Source organism: Balaenoptera ricei, chromosome 4 (genome assembly GCF_028023285.1).
Source record: "Balaenoptera ricei isolate mBalRic1 chromosome 4, mBalRic1.hap2, whole genome shotgun sequence".
Lineage (NCBI taxonomy): Eukaryota > Metazoa > Chordata > Mammalia > Artiodactyla > Balaenopteridae > Balaenoptera > Balaenoptera ricei.
Genome location: NC_082642.1, coordinates 138,718,883 through 138,746,455, shown reverse-complemented (window position 1 = coordinate 138,746,455; position 27,573 = coordinate 138,718,883). Strand labels below are relative to the sequence as shown.

The 27,573-nt window shown below is 33.6% G+C and overlaps 1 protein-coding gene across 1 annotated transcript in view; it reads right to left on the bottom strand.

Moving 5' to 3' along the window:
* NCAM2 (neural cell adhesion molecule 2) overlaps positions 1 to 27,573 on the bottom strand; it is a 228,663-nt gene that overhangs the window by 131,284 nt on the left and 69,806 nt on the right. The window lies entirely within an intron of this gene.

The window sequence follows — 27,573 nt, the reverse complement described above, 5'->3', positions numbered from 1 at the left end:
TTTATACTTTACTGTTTTTAGCTTATCCATTTTACCAGCCCACTTGCTTATAGGGACACTGACTTGTAAGTAGTAAAAACTTAAACATAAGTTTTATCAACCTCTTTTATTTACTATGCTTTTTGCTTTTTATAAAGCTAGTATGTTCTTCTAGGAAGGATTTTGCTGTCTTTCAATTGTGTTCTTTACAAACATAGCAAAATGACAATAATGCCTATTCAATTCTGGCTAAAACCTACCAGTGAAAATGATATTCCTGCTGTATTTTAGTTTTCTATTTCACTACATAAGGAGGATGTATCAAGATGTATGACAATTAAAGACTTTAAGAGGAATTTATAGTTTTCATTTTTGAATGAACACAACAGCATTGCTCATAAGCATAATTGGTACCATATGCATCATAGATACACTATTAAAAACACAGCATTCTTAGGAAGTCATTGGAAACAATATGGAAATTATTAATCACTTAACTCCACAAATATGACTCAAATCAAGGAATTGCTTATAATCCAATAACATATAGATTATATTTCAAATAAGAATTATTGTGTGCAACACAATTATAGAATTTTCTTAAATCTCTTAAGTACCTTTATAGCACACATATTTAAAACAAGAGATAGTTTATTCACTGAATTTTACTCTGTACTATCAAGAAATACAGTGAACTTTTAGCACTTTATAACTCATTGGAAACATCTGCTGTACCATTATTGAATTAATTCTTTTTAATATTCGAGGTTTTAGTGTTCAACAAAATATTGTATATCATACATTCAATTGAAATATGTATGTTATTATAAACGGTATAATGGTTGTTTAATTTTCTATATGACAGATTTGAACAAATTTCAATACTTGTGTGTACTTTGCATTATTAAAATGATGTTTAACTATTTTCCTTTATTAATATTAAAAGACTATCTTAAAGCTCTTTTTCAAACATGTTGATTGGGGCACAATATGGTTACTTTTTTGCTTTTTAATTTTATATAGGAATGCAATCATTATACAATCCTATCACTCACTCATAATTCACTATCTGGAAAATGGTCTTCAAAAACCAAGAAATAAACAAAAGCATATTAGGGATGTATTATGCAACTCAGATCAAGATTTCTATGTCAAAAATATGTTCCCCACCTCCCAAGTATTGCTAAAGAAATAGTAGGGTGAAGTTTTCAAGCAGAAGGGCATTCTCTTCTGCCAAGTTTTAAGATGTTCAGCTGCCAAACCCATTTACTTAATTGAAAGAAAAGAAAAAAAAATGTAAGAATCCACAGAAGTTAAAAATCAGAATGAATAAACCCAAAAGCAAAATGGCCAACTGTTATACAAGGTAACTAACTGCTGTTCCATAACTAAATAGGTATTCTTTGGTCCTTATCTCACTGCAACTCTGTTCATCATTAAACCCTATTGAACTATATCCTTCCTTTCTTGTGTGCCGACTTCCCTTGGCTTTCAAGACACCCACATGATCCTGATTTTTCTCCCAGTTCTGGCTGTAGTTTCCTTGGGTTTGGTTTTGGTTACAGCCTCCTCTCTTCCTCGGGGCTTCTGTCCTGGACTCTAGTGTCTTTTCAGTCAATACAATCCACTTAGGCACTCTTATCCCTGCCCACATCGACACTGAAGATCTCTAGTCACTCTTTCTCCACCCAGGATCCTTCTTTCCCTGGAGCTACATAACTAGATATATCACATGCAGGGCAAGTCCATTTGATATATATCTCAAAGTAGCATGTGCAGATGAATACATCACGTCTTACCCAGCATCACCTGCCCTCTCCCAGTTGTCTTTCCATGAATGATACTAATTTGTTCCCATGCCCCAGGCTATACCATGTCCTCAGTCTTGGATCAGTTGCTGAACATTTATTCATCTATTTATATTCTAAATAATGATAAATCTCAGTTTATCATCTTGCTCGACATTATGATTTCCAATTTTCAGCAACTGTGTTTCCATAGACCTATCTGCTCTCTGCCTCTCCATTTACAGTTTTAGCTGTGCTGCTAAGTCGGAAGGATATTGACAGGCGTCTCTGGATTTCAGAGAGAACAATCACATTCAGGCTGAATGTGACCAAAAAAGACTCCCTGACTCTGCGAAAGCCTTCAACATTATGTTATTTCCTATGTTTCTCTTAGCAAAAAATCATTCCAGCTGCAGAAATTATTTCTTGTGTAGCTAAGAATAAGTATTTTTTTTTAAAGCAAACTTTTATTTCTCATAACAACTTTATGAAAGTTTCACATCCCTGGACCTCATACTCTATAATTACAAATAACATTGTATTACCTCCCAAATAAAACCCCAATCCATTAGCCTGATGTTTATGGACTTCCATATGGTATTACCTTTCTGTTTAAGCACAGTTTACAATTTGGATACTGTTAATTTGGATTCCATTTAATGTGAATTATTTGTATTGTCATGAATGTCCTGTGCTTTCTAAGCAGGCTTCACACATCTTTCTCAAATCTTTCCCCCTTTATCTCTTCCATATTTACACGGCAGTATTCTACCATCATTCTTTCAATTTCTTGGCCAGGTATCAATTTATATTCAAAATAATCGCTGGTTGACTTATATACATACATATATAATGTCCCTGTGCATTTCTTGGGACACATTGCTTTTTCTAGTCTTACTGGAACTTCAGATTTTATCCTGCAGTTTGATATTATAGTTGTACAAATGCGAGAACATTTTTATGGTACTTTGTGTGAAAGTCACCTGGACTAGTACCTAGGACAGAACCATTACATTCTAAAATTTTTATAAAGCAAATTAAGATATAGTGAAATGTACATATCATTGAATAAAGGAAATGTAATCCTTCAGCTATACTTTACTATGGATTAAAAACGTGACATTTAATATCTTAATTAGGATGTGACAAGATACATTAATAATGATGCGAAGCAAATTTTCCTTCTTTCATTAGGGAAAATATTGTTCTTTTGCACATTAAAAAGTAAATTTACCCACCTTAAAAATCAACAGGTCCTTTTGTTATTATGATATGGTTTTTGACTTGTGGACAACTATCCGTGCGTGTAAAGTTAGCATGCTATTAGTAAAAATGGTTGTATTTAAAAGTTTTTAATAATATATCTAAAATTAATAGAAATTCCGGAAGAATAGAATTTCTTCTGGAATGTATGTGATTCACTGAGAAATTGTAAGTCATTTTCAGAGTTGGCATTGGCTTTGTAATAATGCACAATATGCATTGACTAGAAGACCAAAGTCATTTCTTCTCATTTCTGACATTCCAAAGGACATCTTTCTCTTTGTGCTACAAAAAGGCATTACACATATCTGAAAGAAAATTCATTTATATCTTGGCTTTGATTCACCACCTACTGAAGATTCATTTAAGACATCTGATATTTGACTGAGACAGGTTAATGGGTGTATTAGTTCTCCATCTAGGATTTTCAGTTTCTATCACTGCATTAACATGATTAGAAAGTGTCTGAGTGTACATTATTATTCCAATCCTTTACAGAAGGACACTCTCTGAAATTTAACTTGATATTATATCTTTTGCCTTTTCTGGAAGGTCAGCTTAAGTACTGCTTGAATAGTATTTCAATATTTTTATAAAATGATTATTAATAGAGTTTATTGTCCTTTCAATAATCCCTTAATCAAATATCTATGTGATAACTACCATCTTCAGTTTAGTTCAAACATAAATATTTTGTTGTACATTTTAATTGTTGGGCATTTGAATTTATATAATGTGTCATGTTTATTTTTGTGGCTTTACCTGACTAGACATTTACTGCCAAATTTGGGATCCAATTGTAGTGCACAACACATCTGAGTTGGACAGTATTCCCTTCTTTCTTCTTCCTCACACTTTTGTCTTTGAACATTTTTAGAGTCATTGACCCTTTGGCCTTTTGAGAAAATTGTGGATCATGTCACTTAGTTACCCAACATTTTTTCTGTATATGTGCAATTGTTTCACAATAAGCATCCATGCGCTGGGGATATAAGCTGAGCAAAATAGAATAATTTCTGCTCTTCCTGGAATTTAAGTTTAACCGAGAAGGCAGATATTAATTCTAAGATATAATACAAATAAACTCAAAAATACCACGTAGGAACACCACAGTTTCATTTTGGGGGTGTTAATGGAGGGGTGGGTTAGAGTCAGAGGTATGTTCCTTGTTAAACCGAAGTGTGGATTGGGATCTGGAAATGGTGAAATAGGGGCAGTGTTGTAGAGAGAATTCTGGGCATATGCCACCAGAAGGCTTATGAGAGAACGGAGAGAACCCAGTAGGTGCAGAGAAGAGACTGTGAGCACGTGGGATCTCCTGACATTGGGCAGGATGATAGAGAACACATGCAGAACCCAAGACACATGCAGACACACAACAAATTTGTACCCTTTGACTATATGTTAGTTTTTTCTCATTGTATGCTATGCAGTTTTGGGGAAGCGATTTTTTATTATATATTATGTTTTCATTATTTGCAATGCCATTAAATCTCTACTGAATGTAAATTAAACAGCTTCAAATACATAGAGGTAGCAGCAAGGCATAACTGCTAAATGCATAAAAAAAGAAAACAGACTCTTTCCAAACGTTATTGGCATTAATTTACCCAAACTAACTTCTCAAAATCATGACAAAGTTTCATTACATTCACTAATTTCTGCAAAGAAATTTAAGCAGAAATATTGTCTTGCTCTTATAAGATTTCTATATTTACTCTTAGTTTTAATGTCTTTCTCCTCTGGGCTTGATCCCACCTTCCTAAGTGTATTCCTATTTTGATGTCATGAAATAAACTTTTGTACAATTACCATTCCTCCTAGCAGAGTAAATTGATGAAACAAAGAGTAATACGTCCAATAAAATTTCTTAACTTATGTAGTTTCTTCACTGGTTCTAGGGCCCTTTTCTTCTCTTTGCACATACAGTCAGTAATTTATTCAACAAATAGGAATTGAATATAGGAATGAATAACTGCTGACACATACAATAGGTGATAGTTAGGTACACACTAAATATTTTACATTTATTAGTTCATAATACTGCTATGATCCTCATAATAGTGCTATGAGATTGGGACTAATATCATCCCCATTTTAAAGATGAGAAAATGAGGCACAGAAACATTAGATAACTTGCCCAGGTCCCACACAGCTTATAAGTGATAACAGTGGGATGCCCAGGCTGTCTGGCCCTGGAGTTCATATTCTGAATTACTTTTGCCATATGGCCCACTACCTGGGCCATAACTATGTGGCTGAGTTACACACTGTACCATAGCTATGTGACCGGCACTATGCTGGGTTCTGAGGACAGAAAGATGGATAAGAAAGGCAAAGCCTTTAGTCTCAAAGGTTAAAAGGCTTAGAGGAAAATCATAAATTTCATCTGACATAGATGAAATTAAGGAAGAACACCTAGTACAGTCTACAGAGGTAAGGAACAATTACTTGCAGATATTTCTGCCTAAACAGGGTCCTGAAGGATAAGTAAGGCACCAGACTGGCTGCGTAATTTGCAGGGCCCACTGAAAACTGAAATGTGAGGTTTTTTGTTCAAAAGTTACTATGAATTTTAAGACAACCACAGCAGCACTTTAAACCCAACGCAGGGCCTTTCTGAGTGTTGGGCTCTGTGCAACTGTACATGTCACATATCCATGAAGTCAGCCCTGGCCAAGCAAACAGGAGGAAAGTTAGGAAGGAAATGGGAACTACATAGGTCTGGACTAGAGGGGAAAATAACATGTTCAAAGAGTTGAAAGAAGCTCCCTAGAGCTGGCATATCCAATATAAGGTGGAGAGAGGTGAGAGGTGAAGTGGCTGGAGAGACAGACAAGAATGCCAAAAAGAGCCTCAAAAGTCGAGGGAACATTGACAAAAACATGAAAGGATGCCCAACATCATTAGTCATCATGAAAATGCATACCAAAACTCCATACTACTTCATGCCCTCAGGGATGGCTATAAACAAAAAGACAGGTAATAACAAGCATTGGATAGGATCTGGAGAAAATGGAACTCTAGTGCACATGTGGTAGGAATGTAGAACGGTGCAGGTGCTTTTGATAAAATGTCTGACAGGTACTCAAAATGTTAAACACAGAGTTACCGTATGATTCAGCCATTACACTCCCAAGAGAATTAAAGATCTATGTCCACACAAAAACATGTACTACATAAATGTCCATAAGAGCATTATTAATAAATCCAAAAAGTGAAAGCAACACAAATGTCCATCTATTAATGCATGGGTAAATAAAATGTACTATTTCTATATAATATATATATTTCTATATTATTTGTCAATAAAAAACATGAGGTACTTACACAAGCCACAACATAGATGAACCTTGAAAAACTATGCTAAGTGAATTGAAGTTAGTAAAAAAGTCCACATTTTGAATGCTTCCATTCATACAGAATTTCCAGAACAGACAAATCTATAGATACAAAAGTGATTGCCTAAGGCTGGCAGGTAGTGGTAAGGTGACTGGGGAGTGACAGTCAAGTGGAGCGGGACTTGTTTTTTGAGGTGATGAAAATGTCCCCAAATTTATTGCGTTGATGATTGCACAACTCTGTGAATATACTAAAAGGCAATTTATTTAATTTTACCCTTTGATGGGTAAATTGCATGCTATGTGAATTATATGTTAGAAAATATTAAAAATTAAAGCCAAAAGAAAGAATATGAGTGTTCTATAAAGAACTGGAAAGGATAGGCAAGGTTTCAGGCCGAGGAGTAGGGAGAATGCATTTGTTATTTGAGAGCATCATTCATGCCTCAGGGTAAAGAATAAATTTGAAAGGGGGAAGAGAAAACACCAAGAAACATACTGCAATGATAGTGTTCTGGGAAAAGGTAGAGGTAGATGAGATGGAGAGAAGTGAGTGGATTCTAGAAACATACTGAGGGAGAATCCACAGCATTCAGTGAATGTTTAAATGGGAGCTGGCGATGAAAGAAAGGAGGAAAAGGATGTGTTCAAGTTTCTGTCACAGATCCCTGGATGGGAAATCTGATCTATTATTAGTAGATTGTTGTACGTATATAAAATTATACATATATATGCATATATTCAAATTTGACCATAACAAATCATATTTTAATAACGAGCATACATTATATTCCATATTATATACCCAGTACTTTACTATTTGAAATTGAAATGCTACGATAATCAGGCCAAAAGCAGAATAAACTTTTCAGAGATTTTAACTTAAAAAAATTAGAGAAGGTGAATTCCAACTGATAATTGTCAAAATGCTGGTTATCAGAATGTGACCTAAATATTTTGTATTGGTGCCTGTGCGTGCTGCCTTCTTTACCTTAATAGTAGGTAAGACCAGAGACTACAGAACCAAATGGGAAACTTTACATCCTGTTTGTGCCATCTATAAGCTTTGTAACCTGGAGTCAACTACTTAATTTAGCTGTACCTCAGTTTCTCTCTCTGTATAATGGGTTTAAAAGTACAGCCTTTATAGTATTATGAGGGAGATTAATGATTTGAATATTTGAAAAGAGCTCAGCACCTGTTAAGTGGTTGGCAAATAAATTGGCACAAAACATCTGATATCCAGATCTAAATGATAAATATGTGAGTTTACACAATATCCATTTCATTGTGAGGTACAAAGGCATTCTATCTCAAAGGGAAATGGCACCTCTCCTATCTTCTTACTTAACAGTGCATTACTGTTGCTAGACTTTTCTCATGATTCCTTCAACCACATGCCAGTTATTTATTTATAATATTATAAAATATTTATAATATTTTATCAATGAAAATATGTAAGATATTCAGTAAAAAACAAAATTAAAATTAGGATGAAAAGCTACTATAGGACAGCAAAATTACTAAATAAATAATAAATGATAAAACATTTCACATATAAATGATTAAATTGCCAAATAATGAGATTTATATTTTATTTCATCCATAATACTAATAAAAAATCCCTAGATATTGAATTTATCTGTAATTGCCACTACGTTTGTGGATGGTTTGGCTGTATGCTTGACCCTGCCCTTCATCAGAAGGACCTTCCCTGCTCAAATGCCATGACTTTGGTGTCAAAAGCATTGTCTTGTAGGCTTTATACAGACATAGGCTCTGTGTCACTATTCAATGGTTTTAAATTTGTGGATTCTAATGAGTATGTATCATTTCCAAAATATATATATTAGTTAAAGCTGTATTAAGTATCCTGACCCCATGTCTATATCACTATTACTTATGGTCATTCATTGTGATTGGAGTTCTAAGCAAATAAATTAGGAGAGGAATGTGCTTGTAGTGTGGCTGATCATTTTAATTTTGGCAACACCGTTGTTGACTCTGAATGACAAGATACTTATTTTTTTTGTTGTTTCTTGAGTGTATGTGCAATTTTAATCAAATATGAAGATATAACAAAATATTTGATATCAGTGTTGTTCAGAAAATTCAGCACATAGGAATTCAAGCCATAAGTATGGGGCTAGTGTAGAAAGCCAGTAGGCTTTCGATCCATTTAAAATGTCATTGCTTTCCCCAAGGTTAAGAAACCATGAAAAAGAGGATGATCACTATTGTTTTTGAATTTCCAATTTTTCTGTATATCCTTCATAATGGAAAATAAGCAAAGAAAGAAAACTCCTTATCAAAAAATCAATAAGGGATAAAGAAGCCAAGAAGAAACTTAAATCTAAAAGTTACATCCTATCTTGAGCTAAAATTTAGTTTCATGGCACACAGCAATGAGAAGATAGAAAGGAGGTCTGAAAGAATGAGGCACATTATACATTGAAATTCTTCCTATTCAACATTTATCATAAGATGGTCAGGTGTATTGTGATGATGTATGCACATAATTGAACTTACCTTGTGAATACTGATATCACATTATTACACCATACTGCTCTGGAAGTAACATAATGACTAAAATATAGACTCCATTGTTTCAAAGCTTTGAATAAGCCATAGGTTTGGTTCAATTTTTTTTTTTTAATTCAGATTTTAAAATGCTTTTTCTTTATAACATAAACATAACCAATTGGAAAACAGATGAAGTGCAATACTAAAAATATTAGAATTGGAATGGCATAAGTTGATAATGACTGAGGCTGTGATAGAACGTGGGGTTTCATGATACCATTCTCCAGTCTTTGTTTTAAATATACATCACACATTTTATCATGGGAATTTTAAAACAGCATAACCAAGACGGGATGTGTTCCTTTAGCTGATTTTCTCAATTGTTAGAACATATAGAGCAGAGCGGAACCCAAATTAAAGTCTAGAGCATGCTGCTGCAGCCTACTTATAAACCCATAGATTTTTGTATTGAAAGCCCTGAGGTTTTGCTGTCATTATTTTGCAGTTATCACGGTGCAAGTTGGCTAATAGACAGTACATAAGTTTTGTTGCTTTTCCCTAGGTCTGGTTAGAATTACTTAAGATTGTGTAGCCTCAGTGCTAGATACATGATAAATGTTATTATAATCAGTGATGTAGTTAGTAACCAGTGTCTCAGCGGTATGGCAATCTTGTCCAAATTAGAGACAAATGAAAGATTTTTGCAAAGCAAAAAGCACAATATGCAACAGCAATTAGTACAATAATGTTAAATGAAATGTTTAAAAATTGCCTGACACATAGTATATATTCAATGTTAACAATAGTTATTATCCTTTTCCTATAGTATATCTTTATACAAATTCCTACAACATGTTCTGTAAGGGAAAAATTACAGTGTGAAGAAATACAAAATATTTTGGGAACATTCTTTCTTTGCTCTATCTAGTGACACAAATAAGGGCCCTGTTCTGAGCCTTCTTTGGCCACCACTCACTCAAAGCATGAAAAAGACACAGGACTGCTCTAAGTATATGTACGTTTTCTTCCTGTCTATGTTTCATTTGGATAAATTGTATTTTTCTGTCTTTGATTTTACTAGACTTTTCTTCTGCAGCATCTAATCTTCTGTTAATCCAATCCAATGTCTTTTTTACTTGACATTTTTTTGATCTGTAGAATTTTGATTTAGTCTTTTACTTTGTCATGTTTCTCTGTATTATGCTCATGCCTTCCTTTTATCTTGTAGTACATATGCAGTATATGTAAAAAAAAAAAAAAAAAAAGATGTTCCTATCTACTAATACTGTTGTTTGTGTCAATGGGTCTGTTTCTATTGATTGATTTGGTTTTTTCCCTATTATGGGTTATATTTTCATGGACCTTGTATACCTCATAATTTTTTATTGGATGCCAAACCATTGAGAATTATATACTTTGATATATATATATATATATGTATATATATATATATATATATATATACACATACATATATATATATGTATATATATATACGTATATGGTCTCTTTTCTGAGATATTGTTAAGTTACTTGAAAACAGTTTTATTCTTTTGAGGCTTTTAAACTTTGTTAGGCGAGCTGGGAGCAATCTTTAGTTTAGGACTAATTCGACTACACTACTGAAGCAACATACTTCAGTATTCCAGTGGTTCTTTCTGTGGCCTTGGATAGTTTCCTCACACACACATACACTTATCAATACTCAGCTGAAGACTCTTGGGGAAAGTGTTGAAGATCTCTGGAGCGCTCTCTGTGTGAATTTCTTCTCCACAGAGCTCTCTCCTCTCTGGTACCCCATCCTGTGATTTCTAGCACCCTAAGTCATTCAAACTCAGAACACTGACTCCTCAAATAAAAGAGTCAGACTCTTCATCCCTGTGCTACAGCCTGGAAACTCTCTACACGGTACGCTCGACCAATCGTAGGGGTCACATCATTTGTTTCTCTCCTCTCATGGATCAATATGCTATCCATCATGACATAAATTTTGTCTGTTGTCATTGTTTAAAGTCAGAGTATAAATCAAGCCCTTCTTTATCTAATATGCCTGGAAATATACGCTCTAACAAGTATTTTAAATTGTCACTAGTCCCACACTTAACATCAGAAAATGCAATGCATTTACCATCTAGTGATCAACTTTTGTCACATATATGAGAATTCTTATGGTATACAACACATCGCTATTAACAGCATCACTTTTATCAGACTAATACCACAAAGTAGAATAGTACCTGGCAATGTATGTGTATATTTTTCCTTCTTTTAAAAAATCACATCATTTCAAATACACATTAAAGTATATACAACATAGGATATATAAGAAATGTTATGAAAATAATGTGTATAATTACTGTCATATGTACTGGCAGTGTTATAGCAAATATATGCTCCTTTTTTAACACACAGCTATGCTGAGTGACTCATATACTTTACTTCAGTGCCTCATTTTAGGTGGGAGGCTCAAGAAGATAAAAAATATTTCTTATCTCTTCGTTTTGAACTCTTCTCAGGTTGTCTTACTGTCTGACAATTATGCAATTAACCTAATTATTTTAAATAAAAAGCACTTTATTTATTGGAAACATTTTATATTATACATGCACATAAACACCAAAAACTAACCATACATAAAAAACACAGTTTAATCAAATCATTTTGCTACATAGACAAAGAAACAAGCTACCTCTAAAAGATGGCTAAAAATTAAAACCGTGTATAACATACACGAACTCCAGTGAGCTGCTTTAGTTTGGTTTTCGTTTTGGATTTTGTTTGTTTTGTGGTAAAGTATCTATTCATAAAGAAAAGACAAATTAAAACAAATACTGCATATACAAACTAAACTTTCTATAGTTTAGAAGTCTTCAATTAAAAGAGAAGGTACTCTCCAGAAAGGATCTAAGTTATCAAGGTAATAAAATAATGCATAAGAGAAAGAAAGGTGGAAATGTTAACAAAATTTATTTATTTTTTACCAAAAGCCAAATGGTGTATTAAGACAGTTTCAAAGTGTGGAATCAATGAATCAGTGCTACAACTCTAAACCATAGAAAGGAAAAGATACAGTGTGGACTTTGTCAAAACATTAAAAGAGAAGGTAAAGCCTATATTTCTATATTATATTATTTTATAATAAAAGAAAATTATGTCTCAGACAGTTCTGTGATGAATCTTTACATGATATATATCAATCATCAGATGATAAAAATTTACAGACATTATCATTAAAGGGGGGCTTGCTGTAGAGAGCCAAGAAGCAGAGATGGTCTGGGAAGTTATATTACCTTTGCTACAACAATCAAAAATCATAAGAAACAGCCCTCAACAAGTTTCTAATTGTGTGCTGGGACATGCAGGTATGGAATGTGTAGTAAATAATTATACTACAGGGCAGATTGTTGTAAATTATATGAGAAGGTGTTAGAATAGTATACTTCATAGCACGATGTGCTATCTCAAGATGCGGATCAAAACAGCCAGCCAGGCATGTTTTCTGTAATATAGGAAGAGGAGATCCAACATCTCGCTATGGTACACACAGGAAATGTGTGCAGTTCTATTGCTTGCTAACTTCCTGCTTCTATAAAATTTGTCTATGGAAACTCCTTAATTATCACCATTTCTATCATTTGGTCTCAGAGGATATTTAATTTATGAATAAGCAAATTATTAATTCACTAAGCAATCAGAGGATTATATATATTTATTCAAATTGTTTATCACTGAGTGTGCTACTATTACTTTAGCATTATGTTTTTTCTTTTTAATTTTTGTCCCAGTAGCTTCACACCTCCTATGACTCAGACAGATGCAGTGTACTTCAAAACTGAATGCAAATATCCATATAGTAAGTCAACTCTAGTGTTCTGTACACAGTTTAAGTTCTTATCTGGTTTCAGATTTTGTAATTAAAAGAATAGCGGTCTGCAATTTATACTTAGTTTACCTAAAGAATTCAACAATTAACCTAAACACACACATAGTTAAAAAACAATAGTCTTACTATATTGACTTCAGGTTGGCAATCAAGGACTCCCTCAGCAAACTCAAAAGTGCTGGAAACTGCGATTAGTACATCAAAGATTTGTGATAGTTTTCACTACACTTATGACTCACAGTGTACATTCAAAGTTGTAGATGGATAAAGTACACACACTATTGAAAATCTTCCAGCACCAAGGATTGATGGAGGAAATGTGAAATCTTATTTGGTTGAGATTAATTGATCTTAATAGTAGGATTTGAGGAAAAAATGAAGGCAATAGAGATTTGAAGAATGGCCTATCATGTAGAGCAGTGTAGGTAATAAAAGGGATTTCCAAATGATATGAGAAGCTATTGGAGGCTTCTGAACAAAAGAGTGATATTATCTGGCTTATTTCAAATGGATCAATTTAGCTCTTTTAATGAGAATAACAGGGGGCAAAGGTGAATGCATTAAAACCTCTTAAAAGTTATTGCAATAGTCTAGGCAAGTCACTATGCTGGCTTGGACTAGAGCAGTAACAGCTGCGTTTTGAGAAATGATCAAATTTTTAATATATTTAAAATAAGGCTAACAGGATTTAAAAAACTTGAATATGTGTATAACAATCAATAAGTCAAAGATTACACAAAGAATTTTAGACTATATTACTGGAGGGAAGGAATCACCATTTAATGAAATTTGGATAACTGAGGGAGAAGCAGAAGTAGAGATAATGTATAGAGTGGACTGGATATTTTCAGTTTAAGATACTTATTTAATATCCAAATGGAGCTACCTGGTAGACCACTGGATACAGACAACTAGGATTTAGTGGAGAGGTTCATGTTGAAAATTTGGAGTTTACTGAATCCAGCTGGTAATTAAAGCCATGAGACTAGATGAATAAGTCAAGGGAATAAACATAGTTAGAGAAAGGAATCCAAGAATAGACCCCAAACTAGGGCCCTTGATAATTTAGAGGTCAATTAGAAGACAAAGACTGATAAGAGAAAAAACAGGAAAGTATACCATAAGCCAAAGACCATGCAACAAGCAGAAAAGATCATTTAATTGGATCAATGCTTCTCTTAGGCAGAAAAGTAAAATCAGGACTGCTAATTTGGGATAAAATTTAGAAAAGTGAATGTTATTAGTAAAAAGCTTTCCAAAGAGTTTCAGTGGAGTCATGTGGTCAAAGCATGACTGGAGTATATGCAAGAGATAATTCTAGGAAGAATTTAGAGAGAACAAGATTAAACAACATTTTCAGGGGACTTTGCTATGAATAGAGGATAGAAATCAGATAGGATTTGGAAGCCAAATGTAGTAGCTATCTATCTTTCTAATATTTGCACAGACAAAAATATATACTCATATATGAAGGATATGTGGGTATAACTATAATTAACTACACTGTGCATTTCATATCCATGACTCATTTATTTTGGACTGGAAGCTTGTACCTCTTAATCTCCCTCACCTATTTATTTCCTCCCCCCACCCAATTCCCCTCTGGCAACCACTTGTTTGTTCTCTGCATCTATAAGTCTGTCTCTGCTTTGTTATGTTTGTTCATTTGTTTTGATTTTTAGATTCCACATACAAGTGAAATAGGATTTTTGTCTTTCTCTGTCTGAATTATTTCTCTTAGCATAATTCCCTCTAGGGCCATCCATGTTGGCAAGAGTTCATTCTTTTTTTATGACTAAGAAATATTGATATGTCATGTCTCCTTTATCCATTTATATATTGATGGGCACTTAGGTTGCTTCCATATCTTGGCTCTTGTAAATAAAGGTGTAATGAACATAGGGATGCATATATCTTTTCAAATTAGTGTTTACATTTTCTATGGAAAAATACCCAGGAGTGGAATTGCTGTATCATATAGTAGTTCTATTTTTAGTTCTTTGAGGACTCTCCATACTGCTTTTCATAGTGGCTGCACCAATTTACATTCCCACCAACAGGGCACAAGTGCTCCCTTTTCTACACATCTTCTCCAACACTTGGTATTTGCTGCCTTTTTGATAATAGCCATTCCAATGGGTGTGAGGTGATATCTCATTGTGGTTTTGACTTGCATTTCCCTGATGATTAGTGATGCTGAGCATGTTTTCATGTGCCTGTTGGCAATCTGTATGTCTTCTTTGGAAAAATGTCTATTCTGGTACTCTGTCCATTTTTTAAATTGGGTTGTTTGGTTGTTTTTGATGTTGAGATGTATGAGTTATTTGTATTAGATATTAACTTCTTAAAGGATATATGGTTTGCAAATATCTTCTCCCATTAAGTAGGTGACCTTTTTGGTTTTTGATAGTTTCCATCTCTGTGCAAAAGTTTTTGAGTTTGATATAGTCCCATTTGTTTAGGTTTGCTTTTGTTTCCCTTGCCTGAAGAGACATATCCAAAGAAATATTACCAAGATCGATGTCAAAGAGTTTACTGCCTACATTTTCTTCTAGAAGTTTTATGACTTCAGGTCTTACATTTAGTCTTTAATCCATTTTAAATTTATTTTTGTGCATGGTGTGAGAGAGTAGTCCAGTTTGATTCTTTTGGATGTAGCTGTTCAGTTTTCCCAACACCATTTAGGCTATCTTTTCTGTATTGTATATTCTTGCCTACTGTGTCATTGATTAATTGATCATATAAGTGTGTGTTCCTTTTTAGGCTCTCTATTCTGTTCCATTGATCTATGTATCTGTTTTTATGCTAATACCATATGGTTTTGATTACTGAAGCTTTGTAGGATTGAAATCAGGGAGCATTAAAACTCCAGTGTTGTTATTCTTTCTCAAGATCATTTTGGCTTTTGTGTTTCCATACAAATTTTAGAATTATTTGTTCTAGTTCTGTGAAAAATGCCATTGATATTTTGATAGGAATAGAATTGAATCTGTAAATTGCCTTGGATAGTATGGTCATTTTAACAATATTAATTCTTCCAATCCATGAACCCAGTATATCTTTCCATCCGTTTGCATCATCTTCAATTTATTTCATCAGTGTTTTATAGTTTTCTGAGTACAGATCTTTTATCTCCTTAGTTACATTATTCCTATGTATTTTATTATTTTTGATGCAATGGTGAATGAGATTGTTTTCTTAATTTCACTTTCTGATAGTTCATCATTAGTGTACAGAAATGCAACAGATTTCTGTATTTAATCATGTGTCCTGTAATTTTACTGAATTCATTGATGAGTTCTGGTAGTTTTTAAGAGGCATCTTTAGGATTTTCTATGCATTGTATCATGTCATCTGCAAACAGTGACAGCTTAACTTCTTCCTTTCCAATTAGGGTTGATCTTATTTCTTCTTGTCTGATTACTGTGTCTAGGACTTCCAATACTATGTTGAATAAAAGTGATGAGACGAAGCATCCTTTTTTTGTTTCTAATCTTAGAGAAAATGCTTTCAGCTTTTCTACTAGCTGTGGGCTTGCCATATATGGCCTTTATTATGTTGAGGTATGTTCCCATGAAACCCACTATATTAAGAGTTTTTATCAAAAATCGATGTTGAGTTTTTTTAAAAACCTTTTCCAAATCTATTGAGAGAATATGATTTTTATTTTCCAGTTTGTGAATGTGGTGTATCACACTGATTTGCAGATATGGAACCATCCTTGCATCCCTGGGATAAATCCCACTTGATCATGGTGTATGATCCTTTTAATGTATTGTTAAATTCAGTTTGCTAATAGCTTGTCGAGTATTTTTGCATTTATGTTCATCAGTGATATTGGTCTGTAATTTTCTTTTTTGTGATATCTTTGTCTGGTGTTTGTATCAGGCTGATTCCGCCCTTGCAGAATGAGTTCAAAAGCAATCTTTTCTCTGCAAATTTTTGGAATAGTTTGAGAAGGATAAAAGTTACCTCTTCTCTAAATGTTTAGTAGAATTCACCTGTAAAACCATCTGGTCCTGGACTTCTGTTTGTTGGGAGCTATTTTATTACTCACTCAAGCTCATTGCTGATAACTGGTCTGTTCATATTTTCTATTTCTTCTTGGTTCAGTCTTGGAAGATTGTACATTTATATGAACTTGTCCAATTCATGTTGTATATTTTATTGGCATATATAATTGTTCTTTATAGTTTATTATGGTCCCTTTTATTTTGATGGTATTGGTTGTAAATTCTTTTTCATTTCCAATTTTATTTGGGCTCATGCTCTGTTTTTCTTGATGAGTCTGACTAAAGGTTTATCAACTTTATTTATCTTTTCAAAAAACCAGCTCTTAACTTCATTGATCTTTTCATTTTTTTTAATTCTCTATTTATTTATTTCTATTCTGATTTTTGGACTTCTTTTCTTCTGCTAACTTTGGTTGTGTTTGTTCTTATTTTTCTACTTTCATTACAAGTAAGGTTAGGTTGTTTATTTGAGACTTTTCTTGTTTCCTGAGGTAGGCTTCTATTGCTATAAACTTCCCTCTTACACTACTTTTGCTCCATCCCATGGATTTTGGATTGTTATGTTTTTGTTTTCATTTTTCTCCAGGTATCTTTTGATTTCTTCTTTGATTTCTTCAGTGATCCATTAGTTGTTTAACAGTGTATTGTTTAACCTCCACGTTTGTGTTTTTTGCAATTTTTTTTGTAACTGATTTCTAGTTGTGGATTGTGGTTGGAAAAGATGCTTGATATGATTTTAATTTTCTTTAATTTACTGAGACATTTTTTTGTGACCTAGTATGTGATCTATCCTAGAGAATGTTCCTTATGCCCTTAAAAAAAAGTATATTCTGCTGCTTTTGAATGGGTTGTATATATTCTAATGTGATGTTTTAGGCCAGCGTTTCCTTATTGAAAGTGTGTATTGCATGTGTCTTTAGATCTGACGTGAGTCTCTTGTAGGCAGCATATATATGGGTCTTATTTTTGTAACCATTCAGCCACTCTGTGTCTTTTGATTAGAGCATTACTGCATTTACATTTAAAATAATCATTGATACATACATACTTATTGCCATCTTGTTAATTGTTTTGGGGTTATTTTTATACTTATTTTTTATTCCTTTCTTCTTCTTTATTCTTTTCTCCTGGGATTTGATAACTATTTTCAGTATTATGTTTGGATTCCTGTTGCTTTTTGTGTATCTATTATAGAATTTTTGGTTTGTGGTTACCATGAGTTTTATATATAGCAATATATAAATATACATTATTTTAAGTTGATGATCTCTTAAGTTCAAATGCATTTTAACAACCTTGCACTTTTACACCCCACCCCACATGCTTACTGTTTTTAACATCATATTTTACATCTTTTTGTTTTGTGTATCCCTTAACTACTTATTGTGGATTTAGATGGTTTTATTACTTTTGTCTTTTAACCTTCTTAGTAGATTTATACGTGGTTGGTTTACTTACTTTACTGTATATATGTCTTTACCAATGAGATTTTTTTTCCTTTTAGAATTATCATACTTCTAGTTGTGGACTTTTCTTTTTTGCTTAGAGAAGTCCCTTTAACATTTATTTTAAAACTGGTTTGATGGTGCTGAACCTTTTTAGCTTTGGCTTGTCTGAAAAACTTTTGATCTCTCCATCAAATCTGAAAGAAAGCCTTGCTAGGTAGAGCATTCCTGGTGGTAGGTGTTTCCTTTTCATCACTTTAAATATTATGTCACTCTTTTATGGGCTATCAAATTTCTGCTGAAACTCATGTCAGCTGATAGACTACATGAGTTCCCTTGCATGTAACTTGTTACTTTTCCCGTGCTGCTTTTAATATTCTCTCTTCATCTTTAATTTGTGCCACTTTTATTGCAATGTGTCTTGATGTGATCCTTTTTGGGTTTATCCTGTTTGAGACTCTTTGTGCTTCCTGGACCTGGATGTTTGTTTCCTTTCCTAAGATAAGGAAATTTTCAGCTATTATATCTTCAAATATACCCTATGCCCATTTCCCTCTCTCTTCTCTGGAACCCCTACAATGCAAATGTTAGTACACCTGATGCTATCCTAGAGGTCTCTTAAACTGTCCTCATTTCTTTTTATTCTTTATTCTTTGTTCTGTTCTGCTTCAGTGATTTCCACTATTCTGTCTTCCAGCTCGCTGTTCTGTTCCTCTGTATCATCTTATCTACTGTTGATTCCTCTATTGTACTTTTCATTTCAATTATCATATTCTTCATCACTGTTTGGTTCTTCTTTATATTTTTTAACTCTTTGTTAAAAACTTCTAACTTCTCATTCTGTTCATCCAATCTTCCCCCAAGTTCTTTGAACACCTTTATAATCATTAATTTGAACTCTTTATAGGGTAGATTGCCTATCTCCATTTCATTTAATTTTTCTTCTGGGGTGTTATCTTGTTCCTCTGTTTGGAACATATTACTGTCACTTCATTTTGTCTAATTTTCTATTTTTATTTCTATGTATTTGGTAGGTTGGTTACATTTCCTGACCTTGGAGAAGTGGCCTTTTGCAGGAGACGTATTATGTGTCCCAGCAGCACACTTCCCTCTATTCACCAGACCTATATGCTCTAGGGGTGCCCCCATGTGAGATGCCTGGGTCCTTCTCTTATGGTGGGATGACTACTGTGAATGGTCTGGTAGGTGTGTCTGGCTTGGGTCTGGTTGGTTGCCAGGCTCTGCCTTGTGCCGAGAATGCTGGCCTCTGGGGCAGGATGGGTCACAAGGTGGCTGGCTGCAGAGACCCAGTGGTTCCTGAGGGTAGTTCTGACCTACTGATTGGCAGACCTGGGTTCTAGGGTGAGTGGTTGTCAAGCCAGGGTCATGGATCTCTATGTCAACTTGCTGATGTGTGGGGCCAGGGCCCAGGGTGTCCTGGGGCTACTGCTGACCCAGGAGTGGGTGGAGCCATGTCCTGGGATCTCTGGCTACAGGATCCTGGGGGCCCCAGCACTGGTTTCAGTCCCCTGGTGCACTGGGTTGGCTCCTACCATGGCTGGCTGCAGGGCCCAGGGTGTCCTAAAGTTGGTGTTGGCATGCTGGTGGGTGGGGTCAGATCCAGGGGTGGCTGTATAACCATGTAATATCTAAATATGGGTACAGACCATAACTAGACTTATTGTGGAGATAATTGTGAAATGTATAGAACTGCTGAGTCACTATATTGTGTAACAGAACCTAACATAGTATTGAAGGTCAATTATATTTCAAAAACAAACAAATTCATAGAAAAAGAGTTCATATTTAGATTTGTGGTTACCAGAGGCAGGGGTGGATGAAGGCAGTCAAAAGGCACAAATGTCCAGTTATAAGGTAAGTACTAAGGATGTAAGATACAACATGATAAATATAATTAACACTGCTGTATGTTATATATGAACATTAAGAGAGCAAATCCTGTGAGTTCTCATCACAAGGAAAATATTTTTTTCTATTTCTTTAATTTTGTATCTATATGAGATGTTGGGTGTTCACTAAACTTATTGCGATAATCACTTCATGATGTATATAGGTCAACTAATTATGCTGTATACCTTAAACTTATACAGTGCTGTATGGCAATTATATCTCAATAAAACTGGAAGAAAAAATAAAATTAGAAATACAGGAAAAGGGGCTTCCCTGGTGGCTCAGTGGTTAAGAAGCCACCTGCCAATGCAGGGGACACGGGTTCGAGCCCTGGTCCGGGAAGATCACACATGCTGTGGAGCAACTAAGCCCGCGTGCCGCAACTACTGAGCCTGTGCTCTAGAGCCCATGAGCCACAACTACTGAGCCTGTGTGCCACAACTACTGCAGCCTGCACACCTAGAGCCCATGCTCCACAACGAGAGGCCACCGCAATGAGAAGCCTGCGCGTGGCCAAGAAAAGTAGCCCCCCTCACCACAACCAGAGAAAAGCCCACGTGCAGCAACGAAGACCCAATGCAGCCAAAAATAAAATAAATAAACTAAAATAAACAAATTTAAAAAAAAAGAAATAGGGCTTCCCTGGTGGATCAGTGGTTGAGAATCTGCCTGCCAATGCAGGGGACGCGGGTTCGAGCCCTGGTCTGGGAAGATCCCACATGCCGCGGAGCAACTCGGCCCGTGAGCCACAATTACTGAGCCTGCGCGTCTGGAGCCTGTGCTCAGCAACGAGAGGCCGCGATAGTGAGAGGCCTGCGCACCGCGATGAAGAGTGGCCCCCGCTTGCCACAACTAGAGAAAGCCCTCGCTCAGAAACGAAGACCCAACACAGCCATACATACATACATATATGCATAAATAAAAAGAATGTAAGCAGACAAGAATATCATTAAAAAAAAATTTAAAAAAAAAGAAATAGAGGAAAAAAGGATATGTAGGTATGTACGTACTCATTTTATATATAATATATACATAAATGTATGTTATGTATAAGTTACATATTATGTTAATTATATTTTATATGCTATAATATATGTAAAAGAAAAAAAAATTTGAATGTTGATGGGAATAATAAATAAGGTGGAGAGTAAAAAAATGTTGGAAGTAGAGAGATAAATTATTGGATTAATGTCTATAATATGTTAGGATTGGAACTAGCATCCACATAAAAACTTGAATATTACCTTCATGGTAGTATATAGGTTCAGCTATGTTTGATGTAGATGTAGTAATAGGAATTTGTTACAGTTTTCTTTTGATTGTTTTTATTTTCTTAGTAAAGAGGAACCAGTTCACCAGCTGAGCTTTTTTAGAACAGAGGAGGTTTATGAACTTGAGGATGGAGGAAATGTATGGGGTAGTTATCTAAAACTGGTGAAGAAAATGAGCCAGGAAAATGTGGCATGAGTACTGCAAAACACAAAGAGCATGCATTAAGCTATGGGTCACAATTTTAAAGGGAGATCATTCAGAATGATTGTAGTTTTCCTCCAGCTAACTTCAGCTGTCTTGCAACATGTGTGGAATAGGAATTGAGGTTAATTAAACCATGACTGGCATTTTGCTAGGAACAGTTCACAAAGCAAAAAAAGATCCAGGAGTGTATATGTGATAGTGATTATAATAGATAATGAAATTTAAGCTGGGGAATAAAAGAAGTGAACAAGGTGGGTGATTTGGGAAAGGGAAAAAGATGGTAGGATCCACAGATATTAAAATTACATCATTTTTATATATTTGATAGAGTATAAATGTTTTTCTTATAAGTAGATACATTATTAAATATGCATCCAAAATAATCTGGCTTCCAAGAATGAAGAACTTAGAGAGTTCAATAAGAAATTTTGTGGATTACAAAACAACAGCGATGATGCTGCTCCAAGATATAGATCATGACAATACCTAGTAGCCAAGGAAGAGCCACACTAAGAAGGTCTTTTCCCCTCAGTAAACACAACTACTCAACAGATGGCTGAACAGAGTTATTACTGAAGATCTTTGTTTAATATATTTTATTTAAATTTATTATCTGTTAATCCACGAGTCAAGAGCAATAAGGGCATTATAATAACTGTGTTAAAGTACTTTTCATGAAAATGTATTCAATTTTACAAATTAATTATTGTGTAACTAATTTTTTTTATGCACTTGTTTTTGCTTCATGCTTAAACTTGACAATGGAATTCATCAAATGTATTATTTTTTTGCAAGTTGTTTATTAGAATGTTTATTGAAATATTTTCAGATATATACTGTGTCTACTTGTACAGCAATTCGTTCAAATTTATTTCATTTTGTTTTTTGAATTTAGTTACTGTTTTCCACTAAAATTTCACATAAATAAATCAAAATTACATTTACCAGAAAATTTGTTATTTTTGTTAAGTCGATTAATATTCACTGAACTCTACATTTTTTTTGTAGCTACATTATTTTATATTTTCCTCAGTGGTAAATTTCTTCATAAGATAAAATACCCCATGAAGTCTGTAACAGAATATGGCATTTACAAGAAAAAATAATATATTTTCTGCTACAAAGCCAAAGAAAAATCACTTTCAGTATGTAAATAATGTTCTTTTTCCCAGAACAATTATGGTAAAATTGTGAACTAATATCATATCATCCTACAAACAAGATGATAGTTTCTTTCAAGTGGATATACTTATATACATTTTAAAATAATTGTTCATTAATAAATGATGTTTTTTTAAAAGAACAATGGAATTTTTATTTTTTAACTATTTCCCAAAATTTTCTCAAAAATGTTTTTTAAAATTACATGTTGAACTTATGACTAGACTTCTTTGATAATTTTTATTTGAGGTGTGGGCTGGAAAAGAAATTTCAGAGAGTTGTAAATGATTGAAAACCCACCTCTCAGCAAGCTCAGAAGCATCCAGGAAGATTTCCAACATGCCTAATTATAATCTACACCCTACATCAGATGAGGAATAGAAGTATCCATTTTGCCTATTGCCCAGCAGGGATCTATAATACTGCTCTCAGAACACTAGTAGGAAAAAATGCATTAGAAAGACCTTAAAAATGTCATTCAAATACAAAATCCTTCAGAAAAGCCCATTATCTCTGAAAAGAAAAAAAAATACAGGCATTAAAATCTACAGGTGCCAGGAGTATGCTCTTTAGCATTCCTCTCTACAACCAGAAACTGACATTTTTTTTCCAATGTAAAGACATTACCAAAGTAATCTTAGCTTTTCTTATAATTGTTATATGGAAAAGCTATATAGAAGAAGGAAATTGCAAACACACTGCCTCACTATATTAAGTTATTAGAAAATCATGAATTGAAAAATTAGTAAATACCTGAATTTAAAAAGGGCTTAGCATGGAAATAAAAACTGCATCTTAAAATCTGTGATTATCTACTGAATCAATAGAAAGATTTATAGAATAGGGAAATAGAGTTTGAAGGGGATATATTTTATCGCTGATGGAACTGAAAAATATATCAACTTATCTGAAGTCACAGAGAAGGTAAATGGCAAATCCAGAAATTGAGACAAAGAATCAGTTTTGCAACTACCACATAATTTCAATTCATTAAGCTCTGTTTTATATGAACTGGGAATTCCAATGCTAACATGACTAGAAATCCATGAGTTAGACAAACGAATTCCTTTTATATATCTTATATATGTATTGGATATCAAGATCACATTAAGTTGACTGTGTGTATTTTTATGTGTGTTGGGGGGTGGGTTTGTGATGGAAGACACATAGTAATTTTAAAGGTAGTGGTTCTCTACAGGGTACAAACACAGGAGCAATTTCTGGGGCTTTTCAAAATATAGCTCTCTAATCCCTGTCAAAGATACTGGATAAGAATATCTAGGAGCCAGGTGCAGTTAGAACTCTGGGAGAGAGGCTCAGACATTTTCCAGGGAGTAAGGCTCAGTCAGGTACATGTGTATACAGCTCCTTATGTGATTCTGATGTACAACCTTGGTTCAGTACCACTCACCCCCTTCCCCGAATATTAACTTAAAGGTTTAATTTCACAGCAAGGCAGACTATCAGGGTAACAAAGATTATTTAAGATTTTCTAATACAATGTCACATCAAATGAAAGGATTTTTTTTTGTTTTAGACATTGATGATCTTACAAATTGTGATAGAGAAATTCATGGGACTGGACATTCTGTCATTTGGAATTTAATACATACTATTATCTATAATCCCTGAGTCTTCGAAAGTCTTCGAAAACTTTTTTTACATTGCTGTATTCTTTGTGCATAGAATAGCACATGTAAACACAAAAGCCCTCAATAAAACTTGTTGATGGTTGTTAAATGAACTTGGGCAAATGATAAAGGAAACATTAGTGACATAAATTCCTGTCACTGTAAAGATAATTTTACTGTTACATTTTATTAAATTTAATTTTCAAGAACTTGTATTTGCTTTAGAATGAAAAAAGGGGGAAATACAGAAAGGCTAATGTAATTTTCACAGTTTATATATAAAAATATCTAAGAACTTTTAGTAGAGATTTTCATATAATGTGAAAAGTTAACTCCATTATCCTCTGCCCTCCATTAAAAGTGGTTTAAATAAATCATTTAAAAGCATGAACTTTCCTAAGGTCCAAAGCTGTACCTATGCAATAAAAAATAATATCCTAGAGCATAAAACAACAAAATAATAATGAATGCAGTAATATAATTATAAATATTTTTACACTAGGAATTTAATTTGTTATAAAATTTAAAACATATTTTATTCAGGTGCTTGTATCAAAGAACTGCCCATCTTTATTTTTACTAGAAATTCTTTTTGTCTTGGTAGTTTATTGTGCAAGAACATTTGAAGTAAGTATTGTCCAGATCATAGTGCCTCAATTCATGGAGAAAAATGTTTACCACTTATATACAATTAAAATAGAAACACTCTGGTACAACTAAGACTTCTGTATGTAAGTGCAAAGCTAAATGTTAAAGTAGACTCTTTATAATTTGTATTTTTTTTAATCTTAAATTTCAGTTTAAATACATCTATTTATTCGATGGAACAGAAAGCAAAATGGACTTAAAGTACTAAAGTTAATGTTGAATCAGTAGGCTTGTTTTCTTTGACACAGAAAAACACATTTTTCAAATTAATGTAAAAGAACAGAAAGTCTTATTATTTTAATCACAAAGTTTGAGTTGATCTAAACTTAGACCATTACCAGCACTTCATATTTTACTTCAGCAAAATAGAAAAAAATTGTTTTTGAAGTTAAATCACTATGCTTTATTTATTGAGTTTATTGGCATCATTTTGAAAAGATCATTTGGTGTTAAGGATTGAAATTAAATGGGTTTTTGTTACTATGATTTGTGAACTTTCTACCCATTAACTAAAAATGTAGCATATTTATTTACTGGAGGGAAGTGCTTGACCCCCCCAAATAAAAGAAAGCATAACAGGGTCTGTCCTCAAAATTCTGTAGCTAAACTTTGTATCATGTTAATTCAAAGTATGTTTGAAATAAAAGCAGTGTTTTAAAAGTATGGTGTGTGTACCAGTAAAGGTGCACATGCTAAGTTTAGGTATTATTTTTAAAACAAATTTTATTTTATAGTTTTATATTTACTTTGATGTGCACTTTAAAGTGTAACTGATATTTTTGGTTAGGATTAGAATAAAGAAAACACTAATTTAATTTAAAGAAAAAAAATTAAGTGTATAACAGTCCAGGCAGCACATGAATATAGAAAAGAAATGAAACTGATGGTCAAATGACTGAAGTTTGAGAAATTCTGCTTTAAAACAGTTACAAATTATTGCTATACATTTCAAATACTTCTTATTCAGTGTAGAGTGGGATTAATTTCTAGTGGAGGTAGGACTAAAATTTACTCTGTGGGACAAATATACCAGAAATAAAGTAATTATAGATTCTGTATCTTAAGAGTAGATACATGACTCATGTGAGATGTCATCCACCAAACAATATTATAAGCACTTTAGAATTATTACATAAAACATTCTATTCACATAGATGAGATTGGTTACTGTTATGTTTACATTTTTGTAAGAATTTTAGAGATAAAAATCACTTCCTGTAGATCTTTTACTTCCATTTACTCCCAAAATGACAAGCAACAAAACTTCTAAAAAATGTTCAAAATAAAACAATTTTATCATATGAATATGAAATCATATTTTGAAAATTGATGAAGAACTGGCATTCTTAAACAACCTGGCTTTGTGGGGTATACAATTTATTTTTCTTCCTATCTTAATGACTTGTTTAGGTACTTCTTAGAATGTGGAAGAGTCTCTTCCAAATCAATATTTATTGCTACATAATATCGGAGGTGAAAAAGGGCCCAAAAGGAAGCAAAAAAATGACCTACTTCCTACAAAGGAAAATTCTGGGGAGAGTGGGAGAAGATAGACCTGGGAGAGAGGGAAAAAGAACATGATGATGTAATAAATCTGTGGTATTGCTAGTCTGATATTGTTTCTCACCGAGTAAAGACCAGGCTTTATCTCTCAGAGTAATCTGAAAGTCTATCCTTATTCAGGATAGGAAGTTACAGCCCTCATCTGTAGTATTTCCCTGCAATGATAGAGATTGACACAGACAGTGATTAAGATGACACTCAAATGCAGGTTCCCAACATCGTCAACTTCCAAGAGAAATGCAATATATAGTTACAAGATTTGGAATTTAGCATGGTAAGACAAGTTCATATAGGAGTCATTGAAATGACACTGCTAGAGATTATTTCATAGTAAACTTCTACATATAGCTATTCAAAGATGCACAACCTACAACAACTGTAACAACATTCTATTGTTTTGTGGATGATATTATTCATACAATACCTATGACTATGCTCATACTAGTTTTTATCTGGTTTCTTTGGGGCAGCGGTTGTTGTCACAGAATTAATATGATCATTGTCTCATTTCTAAAGTATCTAAAGACTAAATACCTCCAAGGAAAAGAGAAGATAACACTTTTAAGTTCAATTTGGGTCTGAGATATTGATCCGCATGCTCTCATTTCGTCTTTAGAAACTTTTCCAGGTAGGTTTTATTATTACCCTAATATAGACGTGCAGAAACTGAAATCAGGCAGGAGAAGTAACATGGTAAATGACACGCCAAAGTGACAAATTTGGGATTAAATTTTGACTTGCATGACACTTCATGACTTCCCATACTAATTTATAACAATATCTATAATCGTACATCTACTAATATTTATTGATCAATAAGAATGATAATAAGGGATCATTTAAGGAAAATGATTCAAAATAGATGACAGAGGTTTATACCAGGGACTTCAAAACACTCTAGTCATACAATCTCACATAATCCTCAAATCAACCCTGTGAAAAAGCATGG